Raw genomic sequence first — 12,924 nt, 5'->3', positions numbered from 1 at the left:
ATGACCAAGGCCATCCCACGAGCGGGATTCGAACAAGATGTTATGCATGATCTGGATTTGGGTATTCCTGATCGTGAGAGTTGATCCCATCCTTCGAGTTAGAGTTGCTTTTGTCCGATTCAGGCTGAGAAGATGGAAAGCCCTTTTCCAGGAATCGGATCACTGAAACAACCTTTATATATTTACCTAACTCGATCCGCAAGCTCAATGCCGTACCTTCCTGGTACTGACAAAGAAAAAGGAACTGACTAAAGGCATCCCTTATCCACTATTTAGACTCCATCTGCTATTGTGAACTGTTCAAACCCTTCATAGACAACTCTCTAACTCAACTGAAAAGCTAACAGCAGCGGAGAACAGAGCAGTAGCACTAGCTAGGAGAAAGTGATCCCGGGCGCTACGAGGAGCCGAGATGCCGTCTTCCTCTTCTCTTATTTACCCACTTCGATCCGGAGTTCTAGTTAGATTATTGGATATGATTCAATACTTGCCTATAGATCCTTAGGATGGGAGTCCTTCCTCTACCTATAGGTAGAGTTACTACGGACCTTAGTATAGCTAACTAAGCTATTTCATAACCTATTGTTTGAAAAGTTCTGTTATATTATGAGTTGCACGCAATGACGCTAACGAGCAAGGCTCTTCTCCTTGACAGTCGAGATTCCTCGATTGACTAACAGTGATGAATCTGATATTCATGAAGGGGCCGATAGTAGTACACTGTGTGGGACGGGTCCTTACTAGAGAGTCGGTCCATTCTATTGAGATCCGCGGTTTTCTATCGCATAGCTTTTTTCTTGTCTTTGAAAACTGTTGACATCTTTCCTTTATCTAATGTCTTTTATCCACATCCATTATCGGGTGGCTTCGTCTCTGGATCCCCATCTTTTTTAGAGATAGTCCTTCTTCGATCTTTCACCGTATTGATATTCTCTTCACCTCTTTCCTCATTGACATTCTCTTCGTTCCTTTCCTCTTCACCCCTTTTAGCATTCTTTTGCTCTAATGTATTCTGATCTTCTAATGTAAGGGTCTTCTTTCGTGATTCTACTCCCTGCTGGGCTATTCTACCTCTTTCCTGTTCCAGCTTAACTAATTTCAGAGAAAGAGCATGATTCTCTTTTTCTAAAATCGCATATTTCTTTTTAAAATTATTTCAGACTTTTGTACTAATGTTATTTAGACATGACAAGTCATTGATATCAAGTGGATCTGTACCTACACATTTCCCAGATTCATCCAATAAGGACTTCCTCTTGATGTTACCGATAGTTCTAAGAGTTGTAGTACTATCTTTCATTTGAACCTCAAGTTCTTTCCAATCGGGTCGAAAATGAAAAGTGACCTTCTCACTTATAGTTTTAGAGGGGTTGGCGTACTGCTCTTCAAACCATTCAGGAGTTATAACACTTCTACCCGCTCCCTTGAACTTGAAGACCTTCTTAATACCTTCAGATTCTTCTGTGGTAAAGCAATAGCATTGAGGTGCTAAAAAGTATCCCTCCAAGATCCTATCTTCTAATTTGAATTGACCTAATACAGAAGAGGAAATATCTTCCTCCGGAAGAGGTTTACCCAGGACAATAGAGTCGGTGTCTGTATAGAAGCAATCTTCTCTTGATATATACTTGTACATATAGATCCTAGCGCTGGCTGTGATCGCAGCGGATAGTTGGACCGCGGAGTTCTTTTGGGGATCCCAATAAGAAGGCCCCTTACCCGAATTGGTAAGATAAGATACCATGTATAGATCCTCTCTAAGAAAGACTTCGTCTATAAACTCTTCGCGTCTAAATAAAAGGTCACGTCTAGATTTCTTGCATATCTCGGTTTTTGTGCTTTGAGGATTGATGCCAAATCTACCATAGAATGAGTTCATTAGTAATTTATATACAAAAGAAAGGGCATTATTTCCCATCTTTTTAGCATTGGATCTGCTTTCAAAGAGAGAGTTCACGTAGCCCTTGAATGGACTTTCCATCTCCTCAAAGAGGTATCCACAAATAGGTATTATAGTGTAGCCTATTTCTTTTGCATACTTGAGCTCCTCACTATAGTAAACCCCAACAAAGGTACCAGTTGGAAAGAGAAGAGTGCCATCCTTATTCCGATAGGGTAGAAAAGGTTTCTTTATACTCTGGGGGCATTCAACATAAGCTTCAATGAACCCAAACATGCTATCTAATGGAATGGATTCTAAATCAGAATGCCAGACCGGTATACCCCCAGGCATTGGGAATTCCTTCATAACAAACGGATAGAGAGAGTTCACATCATAGTAGTATAGATTTTGACCGTATGGGGTGTATGTGTCGGTATGCCCACCGTAATATCCACGCCGAATAAAAGTATCCATCCTCATTCTGATTAGGGATGTGGATACTGTGCTTCTTTTCATCGTAATATTTCTCACTAAAGAGACTGAGAGCCAGTGAGGCTGTTGTTAGCTTATTGACAATGTCGGCCTGGTAAGCCTTATAATAGATGTCCTGGAAGGTCTGCATAATACCCCCAAGCAGAAGAATATCCTGCTTCATATAGTCTAACAAACTCTCTTTAAGAGTACTAAGAGTTTCAAGTCTGACATCCTCATAGGAAATAGAACCTTTAGAACCTAACTCTGGGCATAGATTCTTAGCAAGGTCATCTAGTTTGCCGGGGAGTAGACGTAAGGAGTCTCTGAATGTAAATAAATGCCTATTCTTTGAATAGACAGCAATCTCGTAGAGTATATGGTCTCTCATAAGGGGCTTTACCGTGTAATTAGGATGATATAATGCTAGGTGCTTCAGTAGGAAAATACCATCGAATCGACCTAAGTTATGAAAGTAGATAGTTTTAGCCGAGCTATTTTGTCGAGTAATAGACGCAACCCTCAAGAGAAAAGATTAGAGCATTCGGGTGCTCCTTTCTTCAAAGGTAGGGAATACTCTTGAAGAGTAATCTTCGCTGAAGTAAGTATCGATCCTATCAACCCTAACTTGAATCCCCGGATTCACCACCATGACACCTACCGCATAGGGTACATGAAGATTCTCGATCATTATGGTCTCAATATCGGCCACCAAGAACGGCTTCAGGCCTTTATTCCCCGATTTCCTAGGAACAGTTATATACTTAGAATACTCTCGAGAAGTAGAACGAATACTTTTCACAGGTAAATCGGTAATATCGAATTCGCCAGAAGCTGGCTTAAAGCATTCAGAGAGAACCTCCTCTAGCAACTCCTCTTTCAAATGAGTAAGTGGTTCTTTGATAGCATTTTGAAAATGAGCTCAAATAGCTATTCTAACAACCGAATGTCCATCATAAAGCTCTATTCATTTTAATATACTATTCTACACATGAGCATATATATCAGACTTAGAAATTGGTGTACCATCATCCAACGTTAAGGGAATAGATTGTTTATTTAGTGGTTTTGCGATTACATCATTTTCTCCGATTTTCAAATAGAATATGATATTTGCTTTCGCGTAACCTCCTATGACAGGATAAACATCCTGTACTAAAAGATCCATCACACTTAGGCTGAGGAGGTCTGTCTCGTGGACCGATACAGGTTCTGTAAACTCCAAAAACGGAATTAGTAAACTAGGGTGGGGGAATATCAATTTCTTACTAGATAAGGACTGAATACGGTGAAATAATGTTTTTCAGTTGATAGAGTACGACAGTCTGTCGTGTACGGAACATTATGCCTTCCCCAATCGCCAGGGCTTTTCATCATCATGATTTAATGGTGTATACAAGATCTCCCTTGGAGTTGATTCCTGAACTTGACCCACTTTTTCAAATGATTATCAAATCTCGTGTCCTTTACCTCATCATCATCATCATCGGGAGGTCCGCAGACTTCCATAGTATATAGTACATATCTTTGTTTGAACTGCTCGATTATTTTCTTCCAACCTGCTACATTCCCGGCCTCGGATTGAGGAGTGCCTCCAATTTTTAAGAACTCATCTAGAATATTGAGTGATATGATCTTATCATCAAAATGTTCCATTGAGTAATATCTTTGACTGTGGCCAGTATTGAAAACAGGTTTGATAATATTTGTATAAATAAAGCGGTTAATGATTTGAAGTGGGGTCCCCTTACCCTTAATTACATTTAGATAATAGACAGGCAGAGCTTCACAATTCTTTGTATTAGTTATGAAGTTGTCGTGCACTGTATACAGAGGAAAAGGATATTCGTGCGCGTTGAACGCTATAGACATAGCTATTTGAGCATCTTTTTGATGAATGAAGTTCACGAATGTGGAGGCCCGACTTTTTCTCTTATCCCGTATATTAGAGGGAACCGTAAGGGTGACATTATGAGGCTTTCTCAAGTTTTTGTCGAAAACTCTAACAGAGTTTTTTTCCATCTTTTTATAATCCTGAGAGGTGCTATAATATTCTGCGCTGTACAAGACAGGTCGCTCTAGGGAAGAGCAGATCCGACCTACCAGGCTGATCAGCTGGATCAATGTTTCCATATTACTATATCTTAGTTTCTAAAATTGGTAGCATAGAGCCGCCAGTTTTGAACATTCCTTTGGCAAGACGTCCTGACTAAGATTCTCTATAAGATCCTTAATTGTGCTATTCATTGTTTTACCATATAATATAGGCATATAAATACCCTTCACTATTTTCCTAGTTATGACCCGATCCCAAATCAAGCCAAGCGCGGCTTTCAGGCTCTACTAAATGAGAATTCCCGACTCTTAGTCATCGCTCTGTGAAGGAGTGGGCGAATAAACATCCGGCAAAGGCACAGCTAGCGCACGGAAGGTGACACCAATCACACTCCTGGCTAGGCGCACTCTCGTCGATCCACCACAAAGGTGAACGACGTATTCGACCGAGTTTTGAATCAAAGAAAGGAAAGGGGGTCCACCAGCAGATTATCTATGTGCAACTAGAGATGCGGTCCGGTTCGAGCATATCCTCTTTCATATCCATATCTCGCAGATCCAGATTCTTCGATTACATACCTATCAGCAGTAAGAGATCCTGTTCCCACTCGAGAGCTTGTTATAGGTCAAGCAGTAACATCGTACCTCTCCCACATGAGGTCTAGAAAAGAGCTTGACATACGAGACATGTCGGAGAAGGCATCTGTTACTAAAGAAAATATCATTTGCCAACATTCCCTTGGGTATTCCCCCTTAAGAAAGAGGCCTTAACAACGAAATGAAAGGGTTTTGAGCAGCTCATTCGCTTACAGAGAACTCAGCTAAAGAAGAAAAGGTAGAAAGAAATCTACAAGTTACATCGAACTCTCCTCCATATGCTTTTCTTAATCTTTCCCGTAGGAGAGTCACAGATGAGGAAATTGCATAGGTGACCGGGGAACAGTTGAAATGCCTTATTTTATTTCCTAGAAATGGAGTTCTGAGTTTCGCTTACGCTTGCAACTAAACTAGATTCAAAAGCAAATCCTTCCTCCTCTCCCTATCGGTCGAGAGCCTCATATCTCTTACCTGGGATTATACCTTCCTCTAAGAAGCAGGGGTTTCCTTAATCAATCATATTCTATTACGGAGAGCAAAGAGAGAAAGTCACTCTTCTTATCGTTCGCCCACTTCACTTCTCTTGAAAGACAAGACAGGGAAGAGGTTACTATGTAGCTAACGGGAGAGGTATGAAGATAGATTGCTAACTTATAGGCTCAGGAACTCCAACTACAAAACAAACTCTGAACTACACTATTTCAGTTCCTTTCCTTTCTCTTCTCTTCCCGAGAGTCTTACTTCACTGTCGACTTAGTAATCAATTCCATTCCATATTCCCCTATTTTCCTGTGACTCGGAATTACAAAGTATACTTTAGCTTTAGAAAATAGGCTTGAGCAGAGCCCTTCCAGTTCGAGTCTGGGGAGTTGCTGAAATGAAAATGATAATTCAAATGCATTCCTCAGGCCTTAAGCTTGAACTCCGAAAGCGAAGCGAAAAGCCTTCTTCTTCTCGTTCCTGCCCTGCAATCAAACTCCATAGCGTTAGCGCAACGGCTTTTTAGCGTTTGCGCCCCTATCTTTCGCCTTTAGCTTGACAGTAGGAATGTGATCTTTGCCTTTAAGCTTTGAGCAAGACACCTTGGCAGTCTAATCTATAGAACCGGATAGGCCAATTAGTGAGTGTGGTTCAATAGCATTTTCTCTTGTTTCATCAGTTGCCATTGGTCCTGTCGTATAAAAGGCATGGCCTTGTGTAAAGGAAGAAAACGGCGCTATCGAATCCGCATTAGCGCAAATCCGATCTTTTCGGGGTTGAAGGAGTAAGCGCAGCTATTCAATCCGCATCTGGCTTGACTGCTGGAAAAGCTTGACCCTCTTCTTTTCTTGTTCACTCCACCATCTGTGGAAAGCTTTTCACAAGGATCATTTTTGCAAGATTAGGTCTCCTTTTCCTGCTCAAACGTTCGAGTTAGCCGCTTTCCGACACCTGGTCGAGTTTGTGAACTCTAGAGGTGAACAATGGAATCAGGGCACTCTTTGGCCTGAAAGGACAAGGTTTGCCTTTGATTGATCCCAAGAAGAAGCTTTTCTCCGGCATTGACCTTGATTATTTTGAAGGTCATGTCGGTCCGTAGGGTGGGGAAGGCAACTGGTAATACGCTAATATAGTACATAAAGCCTGAAAGACCCTATACTTGTACAGGGCTAGAGACTAGAGGCTCCCCAGGTAATCAATCTATGTTAAACCTCCCAGGTAAGGGAGAAGAACTAAGACTGGCATTGGCTGAAATGGAGCTTGCCCCAGGTACGAAATGCCTGCAAGGGAAGGACATCGGTCTGTCCCCGACTCCTCTGAGACTTAGACGGATAGACTCGTTAGACACGCTATTAATGGTATAAAAGGTGGGCCCCCAGACTGTTAGCTCGCCTGCGCCCAGTACTCTTTCACTTTATGGCTAGCCTTAGAAGGAGCTTTTGAGCTAAAATCCTTATTTGACTAAGCTTGATCACTGGCTTGAAAACATTAGCTTGATTGAACTGCTTTTGACGTACTTGCAGGATATAGTGAAACTGCCTCTCCTCCTGCTTCTATCGCTTCTATCAAAGCTGCTCTATTTGAATCCCCTTTCAAGTAAGTGGTCAGCCTTCGTTAGTGCTTATGACTGACCTGGCACGGGCTGGCAGAGAGCTAACAATGGTTGTAAGATAAATGCCAAGAGATGGAATGGAAAGGCTGACCACTATAGAATGGAACTCCCGAGGCTGGCGTGCTTTAAGACTCAAACTCTATGGCTAGCAGAAAAGAGGTAAGGAGACTGCCCTCTTAAGATAAGAGTTCGCTGGCTTCTTTTCTTTCTTCTTCCTGCGGGAGATAAAAGAGCTTTTCCAATTTGAACACTTGAAATAGTGCTTCCTCCGCCCCTTACTGATGGATTGACTTTGCCCACTGAAAGGGATTCAAAGTCAAAGGCTGGAAAACTGGAATTGGATGATATGCCAAAATAGCACAGGAGGAAATATTCTAGTGAAAGCGAAGCACTAACCTATGCGTCTACATCTCAAAGAAAGACTCGGCTGTAAGACTGCTTGAAAAAAAAAGTCCAATTCAACAGGCGTGTAACTGGTTGAGCAAAGGACTGCAACTCAATCGATGGCTGGAAACTAGGAATGATCATATGAGAGTCTTACCCTTACTGGCACTACTCCTCCCAAAAGGGGACTAGGCGGGCTATAAGGTACATAACTAGAAGATAGAGGCAGGAAACTCAACTGAACTTCCTTAATCCCGGCTTCGCTAAAAGCACCTCACGGTCCTATGCCTCGAAGCTTCCTTTCTTAACTGGACGAATAGGAGAGTCAGAAGGGCTTGGCTGATGGACTAGTTAGAGTTTTTGGACGAAAGAGTGAAAATCAATCGAATCAAAGACTTGTTGCCTAGGAGTTTCAAGCTTAGCTCGTCTTTCCTGCTATGATTCCAAACAGAGTAACTATTTAAGCTCTTTCATTCCGTTAAATAGTTTCTGCCGTTGCAGGTCCTTTCTTTATTCATGCTAAATCTGAACCTATTTTCAAGTCTTCTTAGTCTGCATCCATTACTTCATCCCTTTAGTACGAAGGGATAGCTATTCAAAGCAAAGATAAAGTGGTGAGCGGGATTTTATGCTTTCTTAGCCTAGTCTGTTAACGGAGGAGAAAGGTCAATCTCGCCCTTCGGGCAACACCAAGGCAAGATCGATTCAAGTCAAGTACAAGCCAAAGCCCAATTGCAGCTACGCCTTTTCATAAAGCCCTTCTTTCACCCACCAGTATGAATGGACACTGATTTCTTCTTGCGAGCCCTCTTAGTCTTAGCCCACATTTTCGACATGCCACAAACATTCCGCACAGCCCTCTGGGTTCATAACTAACCTTAACATAACAGAGAAAACGGCACCTAGATTCACCCTGTCAAGCAAACTGGAGGGTTCGCCTCCCCTTGGAACGGCCCTTTCGAAACAGCATTCTAGCAACTTCGTTTTCATCCAGCGTTCTCACCAACCAGTGAGCCGTCACAGAGTCTCCCGCTAACTCATGCCAAACCCTTATGAAGGTATCCGACTTTTTCCAATTCAGCCTTTGTGACTTCATCAGTCTACCAATAGCAGCATGCCAGTACTTTGCCCTAACTACGAAGCTTGAGTCCTGTCTTCGCCCGTGAACGCAACAGGACGCGGTCGTCTAACTCGACTTCTGCAGCGAGTCTCATTGCAGCTCTCTCCTGCAGTAGTGATGACGGTTCGCCACACCAGACATCACATCCCCTTGAAGTGAAGTGGAACTTCAATTGCCACAAGAGAGCATCATGGCATTTCTTCCGTATGAGGAGTGGTAACAGCACTCTAGCCCGGTCTACCACGCTAAGTGTCCCAATGACACATCGACCTCTACCGTATCGCATTCTTGCACATGCATAGGTAATAGTGAGATCCTGGGCACCATCCTTTTCAGCCCTTTCCTTTGTCTCACAATGCCCTCTTGGCAACGTAAGCCATCAGTCGTCTGCACAATGCACGACGGACCATAGCCAACTTCCCAATCTGCGTCTTTCAAGCAGCCATCGAAGCCCAAAGCCTATGGGTCATTCAAGACCATGCCGACTGACTATGTGCCGAGAGCTCCTCCCCCGAACCCCTTCTGTCCTCCTTCGTCTTGTGCGCCAGCTACGTCCTCTACTGAATTAGGATATTTCCTTTCTACGTCCCAAAGAATGGCTTTTTTGGCATGCGTCAAGACCAAGCTACGGATGAGCGACTAGCGCGAAAGCGCATCCCTTTTCTTCTTGCTTTAGCTTATATTTTTGCATGCTAATAAACTGACCTAGAAGCTTCTTTTAACACGCCCTTTGACTAAGGAAAAAAAACGGGCATACTAACGAACTATCTCCATATAGGCCTACCACTTGTCTTTGCTTGCTTACTTCTAAAGCAAACCAGACTGAAGAGAGTAGAGAAAGACTTTTTTATTACGTTATCCAGAATGCGATGCCCCAAGGCAAGAAAGTAGCAATCGGCTTTCAATCCTATGATTTGACTCGAATAGCTAATGTAAGATCTTCCATATGGTTCTGTAAATAAATCAACTCTGTCTTGGTAAACCCAATACCTTGTCTTTTCAGCTTTGAATCCAACAACAACCTTATAACATCATCGTGATACTGACCAACATTAGAACCCGAAGTGAAAGACTTAGCAATCCCCGACAGCTGACTGTATAAATTGTTCCAGAACTGCTCAATAGTACGAGACTTACTGGAATCAGCTCCAGTCTTACAGCTGGTGAAATGGATCAAAAGCCTGTCTTTGTCTTTCTCGGGTTTTAACCGTTCACCACGACATCTACATACATTAACCCATTAACGGAAGCCTTCTTCTCGTGTCGTGAAAGTCCTTTGCTCAAGCCAAAAAAAAGGGATCAAGGAAGTACGAGCTAGTAAGATGGTTAGACCCCCCCGGGAAGAACCCAGAGAAAGTACCTCTACAACAATATCTATTGTCCATACAAAGACTTGAGGTGACTAGCCTTAGCTAACAGCAGAGGTATTCTCTTTGCACTTGCTCCAGACTATCTTGCTTGGATCACCGCTACCTCACTCCCTATCCGATTCTTCTCCTCAGGATATTCTATCTATCGGCTTATTCTCCGACAATAGATATTCGGAGTATCCCCCTATGAGTGGATATTAGTTACAAAGGAACTAGTCTTAGGACACTTGAAGAGGCAGAATAACAAGCAGAAGCAGGCAAAAGGCTAAAAGCCAGGCTTTAGGAAAGATTCACTACGTATCACTATGAATATTCAGTATGTATTTGAAGTTCCACTAATCATTTGCGGGAAATGGGTGCTACTCAGATGCTTCGCTGACATAATATTCATTTGTCTAAAACGAACCGCTACTCGAATCCTAAACGGCGGGAAGGGATCGAAGAAGAAGTTCCATTTCCTTTTCATCTCATTAGATCCTATTCCCAACATCGAGTTGTAGTTGCTATCCTTGTATCCGTCTTCTTCCCAGTTGGAGTACTTTCATTCTGGAATACTAGTTCCTTGGGCTTGGGGATCTAGTCCCACTTCCAGCCTGTCCTCTTCTCTTTCCAGGAGATTGAGTTGGAGTTTCATTCGCCAGTTAGAGTCCTTCTGAAAAGAAGGCAGTTGGAAAGCTGGGGATCCATACAGTTGAATAGACACGAAAGCGACAGGATCAATCTTTCATAAAAAGGTCTTTTGATAGGGCAAGTTAGATCTTTTCCTGCTTATGAGTAAGGGACGGTCTCTTTTCCACCTGTGAATGTGGTGAAGGTCCTAGGATACATCTTTTTCTTTTCAACAAGCCTTGAAAGCAGTCTTCTCTTTCACTCTGATTTAGCAGATAAGCTTCAGAGTCTTGTGAACAAGGAAACTGACAATATCAACTTACTTACGATATAATAAACTCATACACTAGCTCCAGGCTTTAAAGAAGAGAAAAAAGACCTGGCTTCAAGGGCTTTAGCTTTGAGGAAAGAAAGATCCCAAGCTTATGCTGAATTGAGAGGATGTGCCTTGGTCTTCTGTGAGTTCCAGAGATTTAGATCAAGGTAGTTCAGTTCTACGAGGCTAATTCCATTCAGTCTTGCTGTGAAATAAGCTCTAGCCAACCTCTGCGGAATATAGTAAGTGTACCGCGAGTAAAGTAAGGCGGTCAAGCGCACTCAGAAAGATGACTTTTTGAAACGTTGAAGATTGAGGCACAATTGTCAAAAAAAAGCAAATGAACTATATTCTTCGATCCATGCTTTTTGTAACTTCCATGGGTTTTGCGCATTTTGTCGGATCAGAAGGAGAAGCTATAATGACCACTGGTAGAAATATCTAACTTTTTTGGATCTCTTTTTTCCCGTTCGAATCTTTTTTCTCTCTGGGTAAATAGGCAAGCGACAGGGTAAAAGACATCTTAGGAAACCATTCATTTCCAGCCTGCCTTTCCTTTCAAGGGATTTCTTCTGACCCTGGATTCAAGCAGGGTCAAAGGATGGGGCAGGGGAGTTTGAAACACAAAGCAATCAGGTATGGTGGCTGTGCACCACCTTGAAGGGCTGAGGCAATGAAATGAGTGAATCCCTACGGCTTCTTAATATCCGAGTACGGGAAGAAAGCAGTCAAAACAGCTCATAGACAAAAAGTTTCGCCAAAGCCAACCCAACTACCACCCATTCGATTACCGGGAGTCAGAACATTCGGTCAGGGCCAGCTGGCACAAACAGAAAGAGACAAAGCCCTCACTCTACTCTGGCAGCCCTTTTCCCAGCGTAGACAGAGGGAGTTGAATCGGGAGAATAGCCGAGTGTACAGGGTACGGTACGGGTCGAAGAGCGAGCTTCAAGTTCAGAGAATCAGTACTGGCATTCCTCCTCTGTTCTCTACTAAGATTGTAATAGATTCGTGCTTTCTCTTCCCCGAGGGAACGGAACTAGCACTCTCATTCCGAGCCACCTATCCAGTATGTGAGTGAGCCCGCCCTACGGATCCCCTTTGTTCCATTGGAGAGGGGTCCGCCCGCTTAGTTTCATAAGTATAAATGATTTGGGGCACAGAATCTGCCGTAGATGTTCCATTTTCTAATTTTCATTCTCATATTTCTCATCACATGAATGAGACATAACTGCTTATCATAAGAATAGTGAACTAGAAATCATATTTTGATTGGTTTGAGGATTCCGACCTTGAACTAGAAGAGGTTCTGTTTTCTTTGGACAGGCAACCCCGGAAAGAGAGATCGGGATGATGGAGACTTGAAGAAGTAGAAATAAAATAAGAAGGGTCGTTCGTAGATCAGCACAAAGCTATTGATCCAAGATGAGTAACCGAGTTCTTCTTCCTATGGTTGACACGAGAATCCCTCTCAAAGGGGATGAATCAGATTCGATCTCCGGGCTTATAACCAACCTATGAACAATGGTCTGTCTCGTCTAGTCGGTCTCCTTCTTGGCATCAAGAGTCGTCAGTAAAGGCCCTGGCATTACCATCGGGAAATCTAGGAGGACAGCTCGCCGAGCCTATGGTGGACGTCGGTTGGGTTGTCGACGATTACGACCATTCAAAGGCATTTTTCCATTAGCTGGAGTAGGAAGGGTGAAGATAGGAAAATAGAAGGGCTGACGTCGATAAGTTATTATATATAATTAAGATATAGAAGGCATTAGGAATCTGGGTGATCACGCGCTTCACGTGGTATTGAGACTGACCAAAATGACCGCTTATTTCAAACAGCCCGGACCATCGCTTTTATCGTCAACAGAGACAGCCGCTCGATAAAGGAGGAAGTCGGCTTTGGGAAAAAATCATTCCTTTGCCGGGCGCTAGTCAAACCTTTGTAGTAAAAAAGGGCAAGTAGCGAGGAGGAGCAGTTAAGGGCTTTGTGGTCGTTAACGGGAACAAATGAAGAGGAGCACCGCACCC

General features: G+C 43.0%; 1 pseudogene; it reads right to left on the bottom strand.

The window, feature by feature from the left end:
- Positions 1–6,214, bottom strand: part of LOC114172419 — a 6,923-nt pseudogene extending 709 nt beyond the window's left edge.
- Between the last annotated feature and the right edge of the window lie 6,710 nt (positions 6,215–12,924).

Source organism: Vigna unguiculata, unplaced genomic scaffold, assembly GCF_004118075.2.
Source record: "Vigna unguiculata cultivar IT97K-499-35 unplaced genomic scaffold, ASM411807v1 contig_544, whole genome shotgun sequence".
In the NCBI taxonomy this organism is placed as follows: Eukaryota; Viridiplantae; Streptophyta; class Magnoliopsida; order Fabales; family Fabaceae; genus Vigna; species Vigna unguiculata.
This window is presented reverse-complemented; position numbering and strand designations above follow the sequence as displayed.